General features: G+C 42.5%; 1 protein-coding gene across 1 annotated transcript in view; it reads left to right on the forward strand.

Moving 5' to 3' along the window:
- The window catches only part of IL1RAPL2 (interleukin 1 receptor accessory protein like 2), an 824,602-nt gene that overhangs the window by 310,231 nt on the left and 496,859 nt on the right, over window positions 1–17,512 (forward strand). The window lies entirely within an intron of this gene.

The following is a 17,512-nucleotide window of genomic DNA, read 5'->3' on the forward strand; positions in this document are numbered from 1 at the left end:
CCTCACACCGCATGATGGGAAAAGCTCCACATAACAAGGGAAAGTAGAAGAAGGGGTTCACAGCATTAGAGGCGTATTCTCTCAGCCTCTTCCATCTCTTCTTGTACTCTTGTACTCTACTTCTTCTTGACTAAGGGGAATCGGAGTACATGCCAGGCTCTCTTTCTCTCTCCCAGAAAGACAACTTCGCAACTGGCATAAAAGACTAGAAGACCAGAAGACCTCACTCAAGCATCTTGCGCATATATATATATATATATATATATATATATATATATATATATATATATATATATATATATATAAAACGAAGTCACATGACATACAATTAGATACTTTCTCAGACATAACCCAGTCGGTTACCCATTCGGTGCTGCAAAGGTGCAATACACATCATATTCATACACCTAGAAGACAGTGGAAAAACACAGAAACACAAGACCATCCAGAAACTTCCAGAACACATGTGCACATTAACTTCTGTACACTACAGTTGCATAAGGCAATGAGAGGGTACAGGAGGAGAAGTACAAGTCTTTCCTTTATACAGTGCCTTTCACTTCCTTTTGGCACAAGGGAGAGGGGTAATGTTTCTTCTGCGTATATCCAATACCCCTTTTGATTAAAATGATATACGGGAGAGAAGATTTTATAAATATGCATAAACCTGACAAGGCAACAAAACCAATATATTAGGCCTGCTTAAGGGTGTGGCCTGAAGTACAATAATGTATATATACTGAATAACCACTTTATTTGTGACATCTGACCTTTCACAATTGAAGTTTCCCTGTATGCAAATTAAACCTGTGACCCTGGAGTGCACCATAACGCTTTTTATTTATCGCTTTCATTGTGAATCCATATTAGAATGGGAAAATTGAATAGCTGAGAAAATTTGAATGAGGCCTGGTCATCAGTGCTAGATAAGCCGAGTCGAGTATTTGAAAAACTGCCAACTTTATACAGTTTTCTCGTACAAAAAAGTCAAAAGTATATCTACAATCTTGTGGATGTAAACAACTCATTAACAATAGGGGTCAGAGGAGGATGTTAAGAATCCTTCTGATGAACAGGCACTGCTTAACAGTCAAGTAAACTGCTGCTGAATACAACAGTAGTGCACCAACTAATGGGTCTGAATGCACAGCTAGGCGTTCCTTAGCACAGATGGGCTTATAACAGTAGATGACCACTTCCAATGCCATTGTGGTTTAAGAGAAATAGAAAAGCAAAGCTCCGGTGGGCAAAAGAGGGCAAATTTGGATCACTGATCAGTGGAAAAACATTGCCTGATCAGATGACTCCAGATATCTGTTACACCATGCTCACGAGGATGTTATAATTTGGTGCAAGCAGCAAAAATGGATGAACCCTTCCTATCAGGGGTCAACCATTAAGTCTGGTGGAGGTGGAGTAATGTTTTGGGAATGTTGTCTTGACAGCCTGGGTCCAATATTTCTGCAGAAGAATTTCAACACCAAGTGGAATGAGTATTCCTGAGGTTCTGAAGGCCAAAGAGGTTGTCAGTTGGTTGTCAGCTCCATTCCCACTGCAGTGGGCAGGTTTGGTATTACAGGCATTGAAGTGAATGGGAACTTTACCTTTAATACCAAGCCTAGCCACTGCTGTGAGAACGGAGTTGTCTATTTCATGCAGGAATCAGCTCAGTACAAAAGCATGATGGGTGGGTGGACAGCTGATCAGCAGCTGAACCCTTGCCGATTTACTATTGATGGCCTATTCTACACCATCGATAGTTTACAACTTGGCTACCCCTTTAAGGGATCAATGAATGCAAGGAGACTTTTCTTTGGTTTTACATAGGAGTAAGAAATGAAACTATACTTGACCAGCTGTACCCATTTAACATATTCACACCCTGCTAAGTTTTTCTAGTACATGTCGGAACCTCAAAGTCTGAAGGCAGTGGAGCATGGAGGTGAAGTAGGCCAACTATATATATTGTTGAAGACCAATATAATATTGAGTTATTATATAGGAATGTTGGTCTATGCCATGAAAAAATATGGTAGCACTGTCAAGAAAGGTGAAATGACGAGTGTCCGATTTTACCCTGAGTCAAGGGTAAGCAATGGTCTTATTAAGCTTCTGAGCGGAATAGATCACCACAACGTACCTCCTGATTGCTATAGTTCCAGTTTAACAAACTGTATCCTGGTTGTAATAGAGAAGAGGGATTTACTGTACTCTGTTTCACTTACTAGATAGATGAGCAGCCAGGCATGTATTTTTATTACAGACTGAAAGACTGCAATTATCGAGTGAGAATTTGTAGCCCTTCACAGTATAAAGAGCCGTCATGAGTTCATGTATCAATGAAATGAGCTCTATCAGTGGTAGAAGTAGGGAGCGTTCACCCTGGACACATTTCTTATTTGTTACATCCCATTTTTCTTCCATTTTAATTCAAATATCCCTACACTAGATCATGTCACCAAAACCTGGGGACAAGGTTGTACACTATACAGATCTGTATACCTGTGGTAGGTACTGCTGTCCATATAACCTCATTGCCAAAAAATCAAGCATCTAGAAGGAGTTGTATCAACGTGGCAATCCAACATAGGAAGTGTCATTTGATTCCAAGTAAATGATTACAATATCAGAACAAAAGGATAATTCATTGTGGAAAACTAAACATTTGAAGGGAGATTCTAGTACCCGGTTGTACCGCCTCTAGCTTGGATAAAGATGTGATGCGGGGGGGGGGGGAGGGGGAGGGGGATGAAGGCTCTAGTACCCTGTTGTACCGCCTCTAGCTTGGATAAAGATGTGATGCGGGGGGGTATGGAAGCTCTAGTACCCTGTTGTACCGCCTCTAGCTTGGATAAAGATGTGATGCGGGGGGGGGGGGGGAGGGGGATGAAGGCTCTAGTACCCTGTTGTACTGCCTCTAGCTTGGATAAAGATGTGATGCGGGGGGGGGGGGGGTATGGAAGCTCTAGTACCCTGTTGTACCGCCTCTAGCTTGGATACAAGATGTTATACGGGGGGGGGGGGGGAATGGAGGCTCTAGTACCCTGTTGTACCGCCTGTAGCCTGGATACAAGATGTTATATGGGGGGGGGGGATGGAGACTCTAGTGCCCAGTTGTACTGCCTCTAGCTTTGATACAAGATATGATGCGGGGGGGTATGAAGGCTCTAGTACCCTGTTGTACTGTCTCTAGCTTGGATATAAGATGTGATACGAGGGGGCATGGAAGCTCTAGTACCCTGCTGTACCGTCTCTGGCTTGGATACAAGATGTGATACGGGGGGGGGGGGGAATGGAGACTCTAGTGCCCGGTTGTACTGCCTCTAGCTTGGATACAGGATGTGATATGGGTGGGCATGGAGGCTCTAGTACTCTGTTGTACCGCCTCTAGCTTGGATACAAGATGTGATACAGGGGGCATGGAGGGTCTAGTACCCTGTTGTACCGCCTCTAGCTTGGATACAAGATGTGATACAGGGGGCATGGAGGCTCAAGTACCCTGTTGTACCGCCTCTAGCTTGGATATAAGATGTGATACGGGTGGGCATGGAGGCTCTAGTACCCTGTTGTACCGCCTCTAGCTTGGATACAAGATGTGATACAGGGGGCATGGAGGCTCAAGTACCCTGTTGTACCGCCTCTAGCTTGGATATAAGATGTGATACGAGGGGGCATGGAGGTTTTAGTACCCTGTTGTACTGCCTCTAGCTTGGATACAAGATGTGATACGGGCAGGCATGGAGGCAGACAGCTTCCGTATGGTATCCTGTGATATATTGGTCCTTATTTGCTGTTACCTAACCTCCATGCTGTACCAAACTTCCAGATTGAAGGCAGTTGAAGTTGGTGTCCCAGATGGTCCAATACATGTACTGTCAGCGATAAGTCTGGCAACCGGCCAGGCCTCCGAAGTATGACAATGTTGCAGGGACATTCCTGTGACCCCCTTGTGTGTGCGGCCGAGCATTATCCTGCTGCCTCTTGGAAGCCGCTATGAGAGGAACACATGTGGCTGCAGGAGGTCCTGAACATATCGCTGTGCTGTCATTGTCCCTTGTACCACTACTAGGGGTAACCGACTGTCATATGCGATGGTGTGCCAGATCATCACATCTGCAGTGGGGGCAGTATTTCAAACTGAACCAAATGTTTTGACAAAATTCCGCCAATTGGCCGAACCAAACTTTTGAAAAGTTTGCCTATCTCTACTCTTATCCCAAAGCTTGGGTTGCCTTGGATGGCAGACATTGAGGGTAGGAGTGAAGCTTTCATGCAAAATTGTTGAGTGGATTGATTGAAGATAAACTCCTCAGCCATGGCATCCCCAACTACCCATAAACTCTGCCTCTATAAGCATGATATGAGAATCGCAATGCCCAATCAACTTTAGAAATATAGGCCAGAACAAAAGGGTAGGTGAAAACTCCTCAACAAGGCTAATCCCCTTCTATGCATCCTTTTAGAGATTCAACCCCTTCAAATTGTTTAACCCCTGCTTGTTGTATCCCATGCTATAAGGTTATGTTGTCTTTACTATCTTTGTAAGTCATTACCCCCTTCTGGCTTCAACCTATGTGATATCCAACATAAGCATCAGGGGATTAGGTTGTCAACAAGTAGCATTTAGCCAACTGAAACAGTCAACCCCTGTTTAGGGGCCAAACTTTGGTAAAAGTTTCTCTCCCCCAGCTGCAAGGATACTGGTGAAGTTCCAGTTTGGTTAGAACTAATTTGGATTGAACCAAACTTTTTTTCTGAACCGAACTTTTGAAAATTATGCTCAGCACTATCAATAGGGATGACATTCCCTTTCTTCTTTGGTGTTGTCTTCTTATTACTATATCATAGAGCATAGCTTGGTCAACTTCAAACAACATCTCATGCTTGTTAACCCTAGAAACGCTAACAATGCCAGAATTCGGGTTCTACAGATTCAGTTCTCATGCCTAGTATGGCTCTAAAGACACTCCATGCAGAGGCTTAGGCCGCCAGCAGACAGCCGAGTCGGATCCCGCTGCAAGAATTCTTGCAGTGGGACCTGACTCGAGCCCCTGCAGGGACCAGTGCGGCGCTCACCTCTCCCGCGGCTCCGGCTCTTTGTTGTGCCGGCTGCCAGCCAGCCGATGCATGCGCAGAGTGGAGCCAGCAGCCCAGGAGTGACATTTCTGTGCAGGCCTTTGCAAGACCCGCACAGAAATAGAGCATGCCGCGATTTGTTTTCCGCGTGTGATTACACGCGGACGAATCGCGGCCGTCTGCTAGGATTGCGTTTTTTAATGCAATCCTATGGCAGCTTCCACGGTCGGAAATTCTGCGGGAAATCCTGCGGCAGAATTTCCGCCCTTGTGCAGGGGGCCTTATGGTGAAGTGTTGTATCCTCTCCTAGAAGCACTGTTTTAGAGAGAGAGAATACTTCCTTAATACGACATTTGTATCAATTTATGAGAAAACAAAGCACACAGAGGTACAGAGTTCGCCCATGGGAGACTTTGGACACCATATAATGTTCTGCACACCTTCTCCTACACTACGATCTCTATTTCTATTAAGTCAGCTTCAAAACCTCCATACAAAATCAATGTTGGATTCTCTGAGAACACTGTACCAACCACTGAGATGTAGAGCCTCCAGCAGAGCATCTCAGCTCTTCAGGGTCATGTACAGCACAAAGTTTATTAATGTCTTCCGCTTTGTTTTGTTTGCCTGAGAACTAAGTGTACCACAGTTCTGTAAGCCCATTATGACGGTCGGTAACTCAAAGAACAGGTTTGAAAACCCAGATGTTGACAACAGAATGAAATAAATACATTGTGTCTTATTGTATTATTGGAAACTGTTATAAAGGATATATACTTTGATGTGTTCTACACCTGAAGCAGCAGCTGTTACTCACCATAGTATGTGACTTTGGTGACAAAAGCAGCAGAAAAAAAAGAAAATCATCAAAATCTGTCATTTATACTAGATTTGTCCAATTACAGAAACAAATGAGGTCAATTACATAGAACAAAAAACCATACAAGAGCATTATTCTGATTTCCCCTAAGTAATTCTCACTGTTGGCGGCACGCATTGATACCTTTATAAAATGCACTGATTGCAGACAGTGAAAATAATGGCACCGCGTTGTTGAAGGCGGCCCAAGTTCTTTTTTTAAGGCAAATATGCATGCAAAAAGATTTATTTGATGACTTTTTCATTACCGGGTGATCTAGCTCAGTACTTAGTAGTACACTGCAGGATCCTCTGTTTTATGGTAGGGTAGCACAGTAAATTTGGCTAAGACACAGATCACGCGGCCAATGATTGCAATGTAGCCCTGCAACATCTGAATCAGGGGCGTAACTAAAGGCTCAGGGGCCCTGATGCAAAAGGTGAGCTGCCCCCCCCCCCTCTATCTGTATCTGTACCCGTACCCATACCTAAACCATGGTGCACAGAGGCATAACTTGAAGCTTCTGGGCCCCAATGCAAAACCTGTAACAGGGCCCCCAACTATAATGCTTTATTCATTGTACTGGGCTCCCTATATGGAGAAGAGAGGCCTTATGGGCCCCCTAAGGCTCCTGGGCCCGGGTGCAACCGCATCCCCTGCACCCTCTATAGTTACGCCCCTGATCTAAATATAATTAAAGAGGTCGTCTTGTGACTCACAAGTTGCCGAGTCTGGCATGTCTCAAGAAAATCAGTGTGTTTGGATGTCCTGCGATCTGCAGGTCACAGTCATAGTAACTATGCGGGGAGTTTTCTGATGAGTAGAAGAGCATGGATGTCTTCATAAGGGACCCAACCGATCTCCTCAGAACCTTATGACTTCTAATCAATAAGATACGTAAAATAATTTTCCACATACTTTCTTGCAATCCAGAATTTGCTCAATCTCAAAATCTGCAGAGTGTTCAAGAAGAGAGGCAGAAGATGCCATCATGTTCACATAAAATCTATCGATCGAGGGTGCAGAATGGATATATGGAAATGATTGAATATTTCGAGAGAAGCTGATAACTGAAGGTGGAAAGGGGCCGGGTTAATTAGCTTTAGCATGTGAAATAGCCAGTAATGCATGCAGTATGCTTGAAAATTAAAGTCTTTAAATGGATAGTCATTGTTGACAGCCAGAAACTCTCCCCAGGAGCACTTTTGGAAGTGAACGACAATGCTTTTAAGCATTCCTTCTATTCTCAATGACAGTAGCCTCCAAGTTCTTTCAGACGTCTGTCTATATTGTATGTCCAGAATATTTTGGCAGACATCTATAGTGTAACAGCAGGCCCTAGAGGGTGAGGAGAGATACTTACAATAGGAAATTTGTGTATTGGTGTATGTGCACCAGCCATGAAGTGGTGCAAAGAAGAAGTAGGTCTCCAACATGCCCAAATTGTCCAAATTTCTTTATGCCACATTCACTATTTTGATACATTTGGCTCTATTTGCACAACTTTCCTAGATTTGTAAATGCAGCCATCCTGCAACACTATTGATACATCTCACCCTATGGGTGTAACAACCGTTTACCAATTGTATGTTCCATGGATTCTCCAACTAAAGAAACTGGTCAGGAAGTTGATTGACATTCCCATGAGAGTGAGTGTTGGGACCACCCTTGATACATTGAGCATGCTGGAAGCCCAAGCTATGAAGAACCTGTCCAGCTGAAGAAAGGTGAGTATAAAACCAAAAAAAACAAGGATAGAGTCAGCGGGGCTGTGGCTACAGAGCCATACAGCCAGCCCGCTGGTCCTAGCTCATGACATGTCCTCTTTGAAAGGTAATGTAGATTCAAACAATATCTTTCAGGTAGAAGATTACTTCAAAAATATGCTGAACACATGTCCTGCTGTTAGGTCCTTAGCAATCGGCTATGCTCTCTTGGGAAGACCAGAAGCAAACTTTATTTTTTCTGCATTGTCCTTACAGAGGAAATTAAAAGGGTTGTCTAGGACTGAACTATTGATGACCTATGCTCAGGATACTTATCGATAGATCATCAACAGACGTCTAACACCCAGAATCCTGGCTGATGAGCTGTTTGCTGGGTCTTTGTGCTCATGCACTGAGCTGATTTCTTCAGGAAGCAGACAGCTATGTCCACACTGTAGTGGCCAGGCTTGATATTGCAAGCCAAGTTCCTATTCAATTTAGTCGGAACTTTGATTTTAATATTAATCACATCAGCACAGAGAACAGCTGATCAGTGAGAATCTAGGGTGGCAGACACCTGCTGATCTACTATTGATGGCTTATCCTAAGGATAGACCTTCCATAGTTTACAACCAGACAACCCCTTTAAGCATTGCACAGACCTCATTAAATGGCCTGGCCATAATATGTGCAACTGTACAACAAGTTAAGTTAAGTTAAAAGGGTTGTACCAGAATTACAGGTTATCTACATCGTAGCGGATAACTTGCTGATCGGTGCGGGTCTCACAACTGAGAGCCCCACCAATGCCAAGAACAAGAGTACTATGTCCCCCCCGCCCCTCATCACTATGGGCTTACTGCACACCCCACAATGAGGAGACTGAATCAAGCGCTGGTTGTGCAATTATGCTGGCACTCCATTCATTTTCAATCAACTGCAGGTGATAGTCGAATGGCAAGAGGTTGGGTTTTACCGTCAGCCCTGTTGAAATGAATGGAGCGCTAACTGTGCATGCTGGGTCAGTGTTCTGTTCATTATGACAGGCAGAGGGGGACATGGGTCACCCGTTCTGGAGATCAGTGGGGGTCTTATTGGTGAGACCCCTGCCAATTAGTAAGGTATCCCCAAGAACTATCTGTCATGAAATCACCATATATCCAGCATTCACTCCTTACAATCCTATCTCATTATTTGTTTCAGACTTCAGTTGAACTCCGACCATACAAACATACAGTATTCTCACTGGAATAAATGTATATATAATTCATAACTGTCCTTTACGTTTGTTCCTTCCAGCATATAGTGGATGACATTGATGCAATTCCTCTATAGTCTATCTAGAGGAGTTACGTGGGAGATTGGCATAATAACTCCTAATAGCCATAGGGCTGCCCAAGGACATAACCCTGTGCCATGGCATGCAAACATTGGATTCTGTCATACTAACTTTATCATCTCTTTTACCATTAATACATTGGCAGAGTGCCTCCAATGATGTAAAAGGAGACCTAAGTAAAATATCCTTGTTTCTATTACTTAGTAGAATGCTTTGTATGCAAAGTTTCTGTTTAGTGGAATTTCTATGTTGACACATCTTTTTTACAACACTCTTTCTTAGACCCCCAAGGTCATTATAAAGGTTGATGAATGAGATGAGGATACAGCATCTCTTTATCAAGGATCTCTGCCTTCCTGTAGCCTAAAGGACATATGAATTATAAATCAACCTTCTCCAATCAAGGTCAAAGAAAACAAAGTAACATTTCATGTTGAGCCTGTTTGTCTCAGGAAGTGTTGGTGGTGCAGGCCGTGCACTTCAGCTGTCATACAGTAGCGTAACCTGGAGAGAAAATAGAACAATTTGGAACCAGTTGTAATGTGAACCATCTTCATAGTTTACGTAGACTTCTTATAGAGACTAGAGATGAGCGAGCATACTCGATAAGGCAAACTACTCGAGCGAGTAGTGCCTTATTCGAGTATCTGCCCGCTCGTCTCTAAAGATTCAGGGGCCGGTGCGGGTGAGAGGTGAGTTGCGGCGGTGAACAGAGGGGAGCAGGGGGGAGAGAGGGAGAGAGAGACCTCCCCTCCGTTCCTCCCCGCTCTTCACTGCCACTCCCCGCCCCCTGCCGGCACCTGAGTCTTTAGAGATGAGCGGGCAGGTACTCGAATAAGGCACTACTAGCTCGAGTAGTTTGCCTTAGCGAGTATGCTCGCTCATCTCTAATAGAGACACTAAAAATATAGCATCTTTGGGTATTTCTCTTTCTAATATGTAAGGACTAGAGATGAGCGAGCACGCTCGGTTAAGGCAGCTACTCAAGTGAGCATCGCTCTTCTCAAGTAACTGCATACTTGTCCGAGAAAATTGGGGGTGGGTGGCGGGGGGGGGGGGGGAGAGTGAGAGAGACTTCTCCCCCTCCCACCCCGCAACACCTCGCTCACCCCCGCCCCCAAATTGTCTCAGACGAGTATGCAGTTACTTGAGAAGATCAATGCTAACTTGAGTAACTGCCTTAACCGAGTGTGCTCGCTCATCTCTAGTAGGGACGGTTTTAGACACAGTGTGGCTCTGGGCAAAATTAAAAGTAGGGCCCCAATTACTACAAAAAAACCCATCAAATATCCAATGAATAAACCTTACATTTTCTCTTTAGGGCCTTTTCCTATTAGCGTTTTGCTTTCTATTTGGTTGTTCCATTGTGGAAATAGTAAAACAGAAAGAAAACATTTCAGCTTTCCAGCCTATAAAAATGTATTGAAATCGAAATTCTTAAGTCCCAATTAGGGATGAGCCAACGTGTCCGTTACGGACACATCCGCACCCGGACACCGGCTTTGCCGAACACTGCAGTGTTCGCGCGTAAGTGTCCGGGTGCCGCCGGGGGGCAGGGAGATGCGCGGCGGCGCGGGCGGCAGTAGCGGGGAACAGGGGGGAGCCCTCTCTCTCTCCCTCTCCCCCCCACTCCCCGCCGCACCCCCCCGCGCTGCCACGGCGGCCCCCGAACTTTTTCGCCCGAACACTGAAGTGTTCGCAAAGTTCGGTGTTCGGGCGAAAAAGGGGCGGAGCCGAACGTGTTCGCTCATCTTTAGTCCCAATCTATTTCTGTATTTTATATCTCCCTTCTGTTCTTCAAAGGGCAAATTAAGTTTGCTGCGCTTCTGTTTTCAGTTACAAAAGTGGATATAGACGGATCTGTTTTTTCTTGCGTTGTAGTCAATGGGAGGCGGATGAAACTGGGAAACCAGTCATTTTTCATTTCAGTTTTTTTCATGGAGGATGAGGAGAAGGTGGCTCAGTGGATAGCACTGTTGCCGTGTAGTGCCGGCATTCTAGGTTCACATCTGATGGGTAGCATGAATATGTTAACCCTTGCTCTGTATGCCGATACACACCTTTTGATTCAACTTTATTATGACTTTAGATTTTAACTCCTTGACCTGAAACTTTTTCCATCCGTGGCATTACATCTCCTCTTCTGCCGCTTCCTGCCTGCTGTTATCCTTCAGGCGCTCCCTGACTGATCTCTTTCAATGATGGGCCGCCCTGCAGCTGAATAGCAGTGGCAGTGTTGAAAACAAGCGGCCTGTTCAAGGATGGGGGCCCTAGGTGATTGCTAAGTGTGCCCCCCTCTACCAGCGGTCCTGCTAATATGTTTCCTAGAGAAGCACTCATTTTTCCGTTGGACATACAATGCTAATTTGCCAGAAACATTCTAGCAGTTTGATATGTTTTATCCCAGCATTCTATTTTTAATAAGATATTACAAAATGTCTTACGTTCGCTTGTATTTGTGATTTATGCAAATTTGGTTGAATGTATAATTCTTGTTAAATGCTGCAAAATACGTTAAATGTTACTTTTGCAAACAGATGTTCACGGGGCTTCCAATTTGGAAGGTTGGATTGACCCAAAATATTATAAAGAAATTTTTGACGTGAGCGATGTGTTGTGTAAATATATTCGGGTGGCAGTAAATATTAGTAGAAGCAGCATTTCATTCTGTATGTATTTCCCATTATTAGTGTTGGTGGAGAAATAAGTCATCCAGCCTATGCTGATATTTTTGCAGATTGTCTTGCCATATAGGATTTTCTTTTCTAATATATTGATCACCAATATAAAATTCAGCCCATTTGTGTTGGTCATGTGGTACTGCTCAGAGGTATAGCTTAAGAGGACCACCATGTACCATATGCCATTAGAAACCTGGTAACCTTATACTGTGTGTGCTGTATTAGAAGGACCTTTGGGTCCCCTCAAGTGCCAGGACCCAAGTGCATTGGCTGTCTCTGTACCCCATATTACAACGCCCCTGGCACAGTTTTCATTTTCTGAAATATAGGCAAAGAATTTGGAGAAACGTTGGCACACTGATCAGCAGAGAAGTGGGAGCTTGACTCAAGAATCTTGATTCAAGCCAGGTTTATGGGCTACGCGTTTTGGGATCAGAATGATACCTTGATCTGGCCACTTTTCAGCAATCAATGTCCATCGGGGAAATAAAACAAGTACCGTATATTCCGGCGTATAAGACGACCTTTTAACCCCGAAAAATCTGCTCTGCAGTCGGGGGTAGTCCTATACGCCGGGTATACAGTTGTCCAAACAAAAAAAAAAAACAGTACTCACCTCCCGCGGCGTTCTGCGGCGTTCTGCGGCACTGCTGTAGGTTGTCGCTCCCTCCTCCTCGTCGACGGAGCGTTGCTTTCTGGATGTGAGGCTTGAAATCCTCGCCTCCAGAAAGCTAATGCTGTGATTGGCTAACTCAGGCGGCGTCAGCCAATCACAGCCATTCAATGACATCATTGAATGTCTGTGATTGGCTAATGCAGTGCCAGCTTTCATTGGCTGACGCCGCCTGAGTTCGCCAATCACAGCATTAGCTTTCTGGAGGCAGAGATTTCAACCCCTGCATCCAGAAAGCAATGCTCTGTCCGCGAGGAGGAGGGAGTGACAGCCTGCAGCAGCGCCGCAGAACGCTGCAGCAGGTGAGTACTGTTTTTTTTTTTTTTTTCCTACACCGTATTCCCGGCGTATAAGGCGACAGTTGGGGGGGGGGGTCGTCTTATACGCCCAGTTGCCTTATACGCTGGAATATACCGTATATAAATATATACAAAATGTTTAAAATGTATACTATATCAATGGATTTTAAATGTAAAAAACAAAAAGAAAGAAACCACAAAATAAAAAGAGTATATAAATTTATAGGAATTATTTGATAGATATGAATCCAATTGCTGAATAAAAAAGTTACATTTAGGGCTCTTTCACATAAGTGTATGTGTTTTTGTGGTCGGCCACACGCACCATAAAATCATGTGAAAAAGAAGAAAAGATGCAATCAAGTCCAGATCTTAATTAACGTTTTCTCGTCCGTTCACACGGCGGGTGCAACGTATTAGCGAAATAATACTCCGCAGCCTGGATATCTCTCACTCGGCATAAATCCGCAGAATGATTTCTAATGCCTAAATAGAGGCACCTGTAGGCTTTTCCCTGCGTTGGACGCTGCTAAACTCCCTCCCTTCTCTCTTTCCTGTAGCTTCCATAGGAGTCCATGGGAGCTGCCAGTGTATATCAGTTGAAAGATAGAGCAAGACCCATCTTTTTGCCGATTTCGGTTACGTATGTGCTATTTTTTCCGACGTGATGTATTTATGCGGCTTAAAATAGGTCATCTGAACAAATACATTGGAAGCCAATGCTTCCGATGGTCACGATCTATGGCCAACGTACACATATGAGAAGACGTATGATTACTGTGTTGAAAAGATGAAAACAAAACTATATATAAAATTAATTAAAAAAATAAATAAATAATATATATATATATATATATATATATATATATATATATATATATTATTGGCAATGATGACTAAATAATTGGACTACACTAGTAAAAAATGGCGCACACAAGCCATACGAGGAGGTACATGAATGAATTTGTTTAGAAAGAATAAAATACACACAGATTATAAAGCTAGATATTAGTTTCAGTGTTTTCTTTCAAGCCATTGGGGGACAATAGAGACGGCTTATATTTCCAGAATGACTCCCTTTGCTGCAGTTTTCCTAATCTATCAGGACAATATTGTGGAGCCTCAGATTTACTAAAATCTGAATTGTGTGAAATAATGAAATGTTTTGCTTTGCTCTGTAACATGAAAGCGTTATTGGTATTTGATGTACGTTTGTTCAGGCGATAACTAAGAGGTTGAACTGTGTGCCCTATATAATGGAGATTGCACAGACAACACAGCAAGTAATTAACATAATCAGATCCACAATTAATCCTTTCCCATCCAATTTGTATCCTGGTTTTCCTAGGGGGCTTACTCTTTTTCTGCCGTTATACAATGACGCTATCTGCTGGCTAAAGACAGTACTGCATGAGGTGACACATTGGATAGGCTCCGACAGCAGAGAGACTGGCAATATACAGTAAGAGAACCCCCGACAGACGTCCTCAAACATCGGAGCTGTATAGCCTTAAATCATAATGTCTTCAGACGTCAGACAGTGGATTGGAAAGGGTTAAGAAATGATTTAATAGAAAACTCCTCCTGAGTAGTCAGGTGGCCTGATGATGGTATCATTCCGATACCAAAAAACAGATCCATAAGCCTGTATTCAATAAAAATTTTGAGTCAAGCTCCCGCTTCTCTGCCTAAATCAGCACTCCAACATACTCCGTGTTCCATTGTATATATTAGGGCTTGTTCACACTTGCTTTTATCTCAGTTCAGGTTTTCCATCTCTCTGCTCCCTTTTTGAAGCAAAGAAACTGAAGTAAAATAATCAATTTATTTTTTCTCATTAATTTCAAAACTCTTTTTTTAAAAAACGGAATGCATTCTATTTCCTTCAGTTCCATGTTGCTTCAGTTTTTATTTACTGGAACAAAGGCTGCATTCACACCTGCTTTAGGGCTGACTTCAGGGTTTCCATCTCTTTGCTCCATTTTTGGTGGAGAGAAACTGAAATAAAATGGAAAAAAAACGGATTCTGTTTGCTTTCCACTTTTTTTTTTTTTTAACCCATTGAAATCAATTGGGAAAAAATTGGATTCGTTCTCCTCTCTGTTATTTCAGTTTCTCCTCTTCAAAAATGGAAAAGATAGATGGAAACTCTAAACTGAGCCCTAACATCCGAGAAGAAGCAAACAGTCTACTGCGCTATTTGATCCAATAAAAAAGCTAAAGCAAACTGAAAGGACTTAATTTTTTGAAATCCCCTTTAAATCAATTTGGGAAAAAAATGATCAATTTTGCTTCTATTTCTCTGCTTCGAAAACGGAACAGAGAAACAGAAATCTAAAATTGAAATTAAGGTAAGTCTTTTGAAGCCATTCGGAGATTCCATGCTTGTCCATCTGGAGATGGCTGCTGCTATTAGCACAATTGCGTCCCCTCAGGTGAGAATCTCTTCTATTGGTCCTATAACTTTATCCCACTGGTCTGACACAAGGAGCGCTGTTTTTTCTCATTTTATATATTTTTAAAAAAGATATTTTGGATCACATTTAGTTTAGGAAATAACATCACCGTAGTGTTGCCTCCGAGTCTACATGTGCAATTGTGGATTTTTTTATTTTTTTTTAATGTTTTTGGCCGTAGTTGGCATGTCCTTGTGTGAACCCGGCTTTATGTTCATGGCTTTTTGTAAAGCTTTTAAACATGTAAATTATAGAACATTTCTACAAATAACATGAACTTTAGATGTTCTCCTTTCCTTTGGAAGCCTGTGTTTTTGACAACTAGTGGTCTACTTTGTGGTAAACATGTCCCTTTGCCTCTCTTACTGGAGGAAATTTTCACAAAGCATCTAAGATATGTGGTGTGATGAGCCAGTAATTTCCTAATGGATTAAGCACACTCTGCCCAGTGCTCTTCATTAATTCATTTCTTTAAATTTGCTGAATATAAACCATGCAGATCCTCGGGTTGTAAAGTGAATTCGAACCATGAATTGTCTTTTATGCTTACTGACAGTCAACTTGTTTAGCAATTTTTTCACGTTGTTGGGGTTTAATTGCCAGCTGAGTTGCTACATGATCTTAACAGTCAAGGACACCTCTCGTTTTGAAGTCCTGATTGTTCCATTATTTTATTTTTTTCCAATATTATTCACATAACTTCCCTAGAAGTAAAGAAGAAAGTCTACATGGATCAAGCTATCCTTAAAGATGATGCCGAGATGTAGCTTTTTTGAGGATTTTTGTACATTTGTATCCAACATAGCGTAAGATTATTTTTATAGTCCCAAGTCTGCATTTACTGGGCCTTTTATGTTCTTCATATAGAGCTATACCCTCTATTCAAAAATAGACAGCGGGACATCTTTTTGATGTTCATCTATATAATTGGATGCTTGCTATAATCTAAATTTAGGTTTTTGTGACCTAAAGATTTGGATTCATTTTGCGTGAGGTGAGCTACAAAATGGAGTAGTTCCTTTCAGAGAGTGATAAGTATGATGGAAAGCAAAAACTATTTTGGGATCGGATTAATTTAAAAAAAACCTTTTTTTATTACGAAAGGCTTGTGCAACACATACTATATATTCATGTTTTTCAGCTAGCCTATTGTTTATAATTAAGGAAAATCCTAGACTTTAAAGGCCATTGAAAATGAACACACATGTATCTTACTAAGGCCCTGCCAAAAAAAAAAATGATGCACTTATCTGTTTTTTTTTTGCATTGAGTTTTCCTTCTCATGCATTTAGAAAGTCTTATACTTGGTCTGTGGGCTCTCCTACATTCAACTATCTGGCTGGGCAATATTCCCAGCACTGATCAGCTGGTCTCTCTATAGAGAGTGCACATAAGCTCAGTTCCCACTCTCCTCTCTTTTTTTCAGAGGCTGTATAGCTTAATGACACCTATTCAATACTACACAGCTATACACAGCTCTTAGTAGTTACTGATCCTTCTTCCTCATTGCTGAAAAGAGCAGAAAATTCACCTGGATTGATTTGCATCCCTCTGTAATAGTAGATTTCTCTTTTCTTTGACAGTTGAACAATTATTATTACCTTCTGTATCTACCTGAATAAGCTACGGAGCAGGAAGATGAACAGTGATCTCCTCTATTATATTTGTGTGATCATCATCAGTAACTGATAGGAGGTCCTGTGTCCTCTTCAGCAGTGTTTCTCTTATAGTGATTGTGTAATAGCAGGGGTCTTCAAGCTGGGCCACATTGGAAAAAGAAGAGTTATCTTGCACCATACATTAAATACACAAACACTAATTAAACTTAAAAAGCAGTTTTTCATGATATCCACCACAAAAGTTAAGAAAAAAAGTCATCACATAATACTAATCCTTAGTTCTCCGAACAATCCCCATCATACTCCAGTCCTCCACACAACTCCGATTGTCCTCCACAGACCCCTCATGATTCTCCACAATCCTCCATTGTCCTCCACACAACCCCTATCATCCTTAAAAATTACCTTTGTCGCCGCTAGGCCGTTTGGACCCCAGACTAAAGTCAGTGCCTGCTTCTGCATGCAAGCCTGGACACAGAAACCGGTCCAGATTCATATACAATTTGCGGCCATGGGCCTGTTTCTAACACCTGGGATGGTACGCACAGCGGAGAAAGAGGACCAGGCAGAAAGAAATAACTAACTAAAGTTACTCTAACTCATGAGGGGGAGATGGCTGCATCACGAATGAATCAAAAAATTAACTGGAGTAGCCCTTTAAAATCTGTCTACAAAAATATTAGTTCAGGTGGGCAAGAAGCTTCTTGCAGTTGCCCCAAATTAGACGGAGGTGCTGATATGTTCTGACAGCTGACAGGAAAGGTTCATCGATTCATACTGCTTGAACCAAATTCTGCCCCCCCC

Source organism: Eleutherodactylus coqui, chromosome 10, assembly GCF_035609145.1.
Source record: "Eleutherodactylus coqui strain aEleCoq1 chromosome 10, aEleCoq1.hap1, whole genome shotgun sequence".
NCBI classification, from domain to species: Eukaryota; Metazoa; Chordata; class Amphibia; order Anura; family Eleutherodactylidae; genus Eleutherodactylus; species Eleutherodactylus coqui.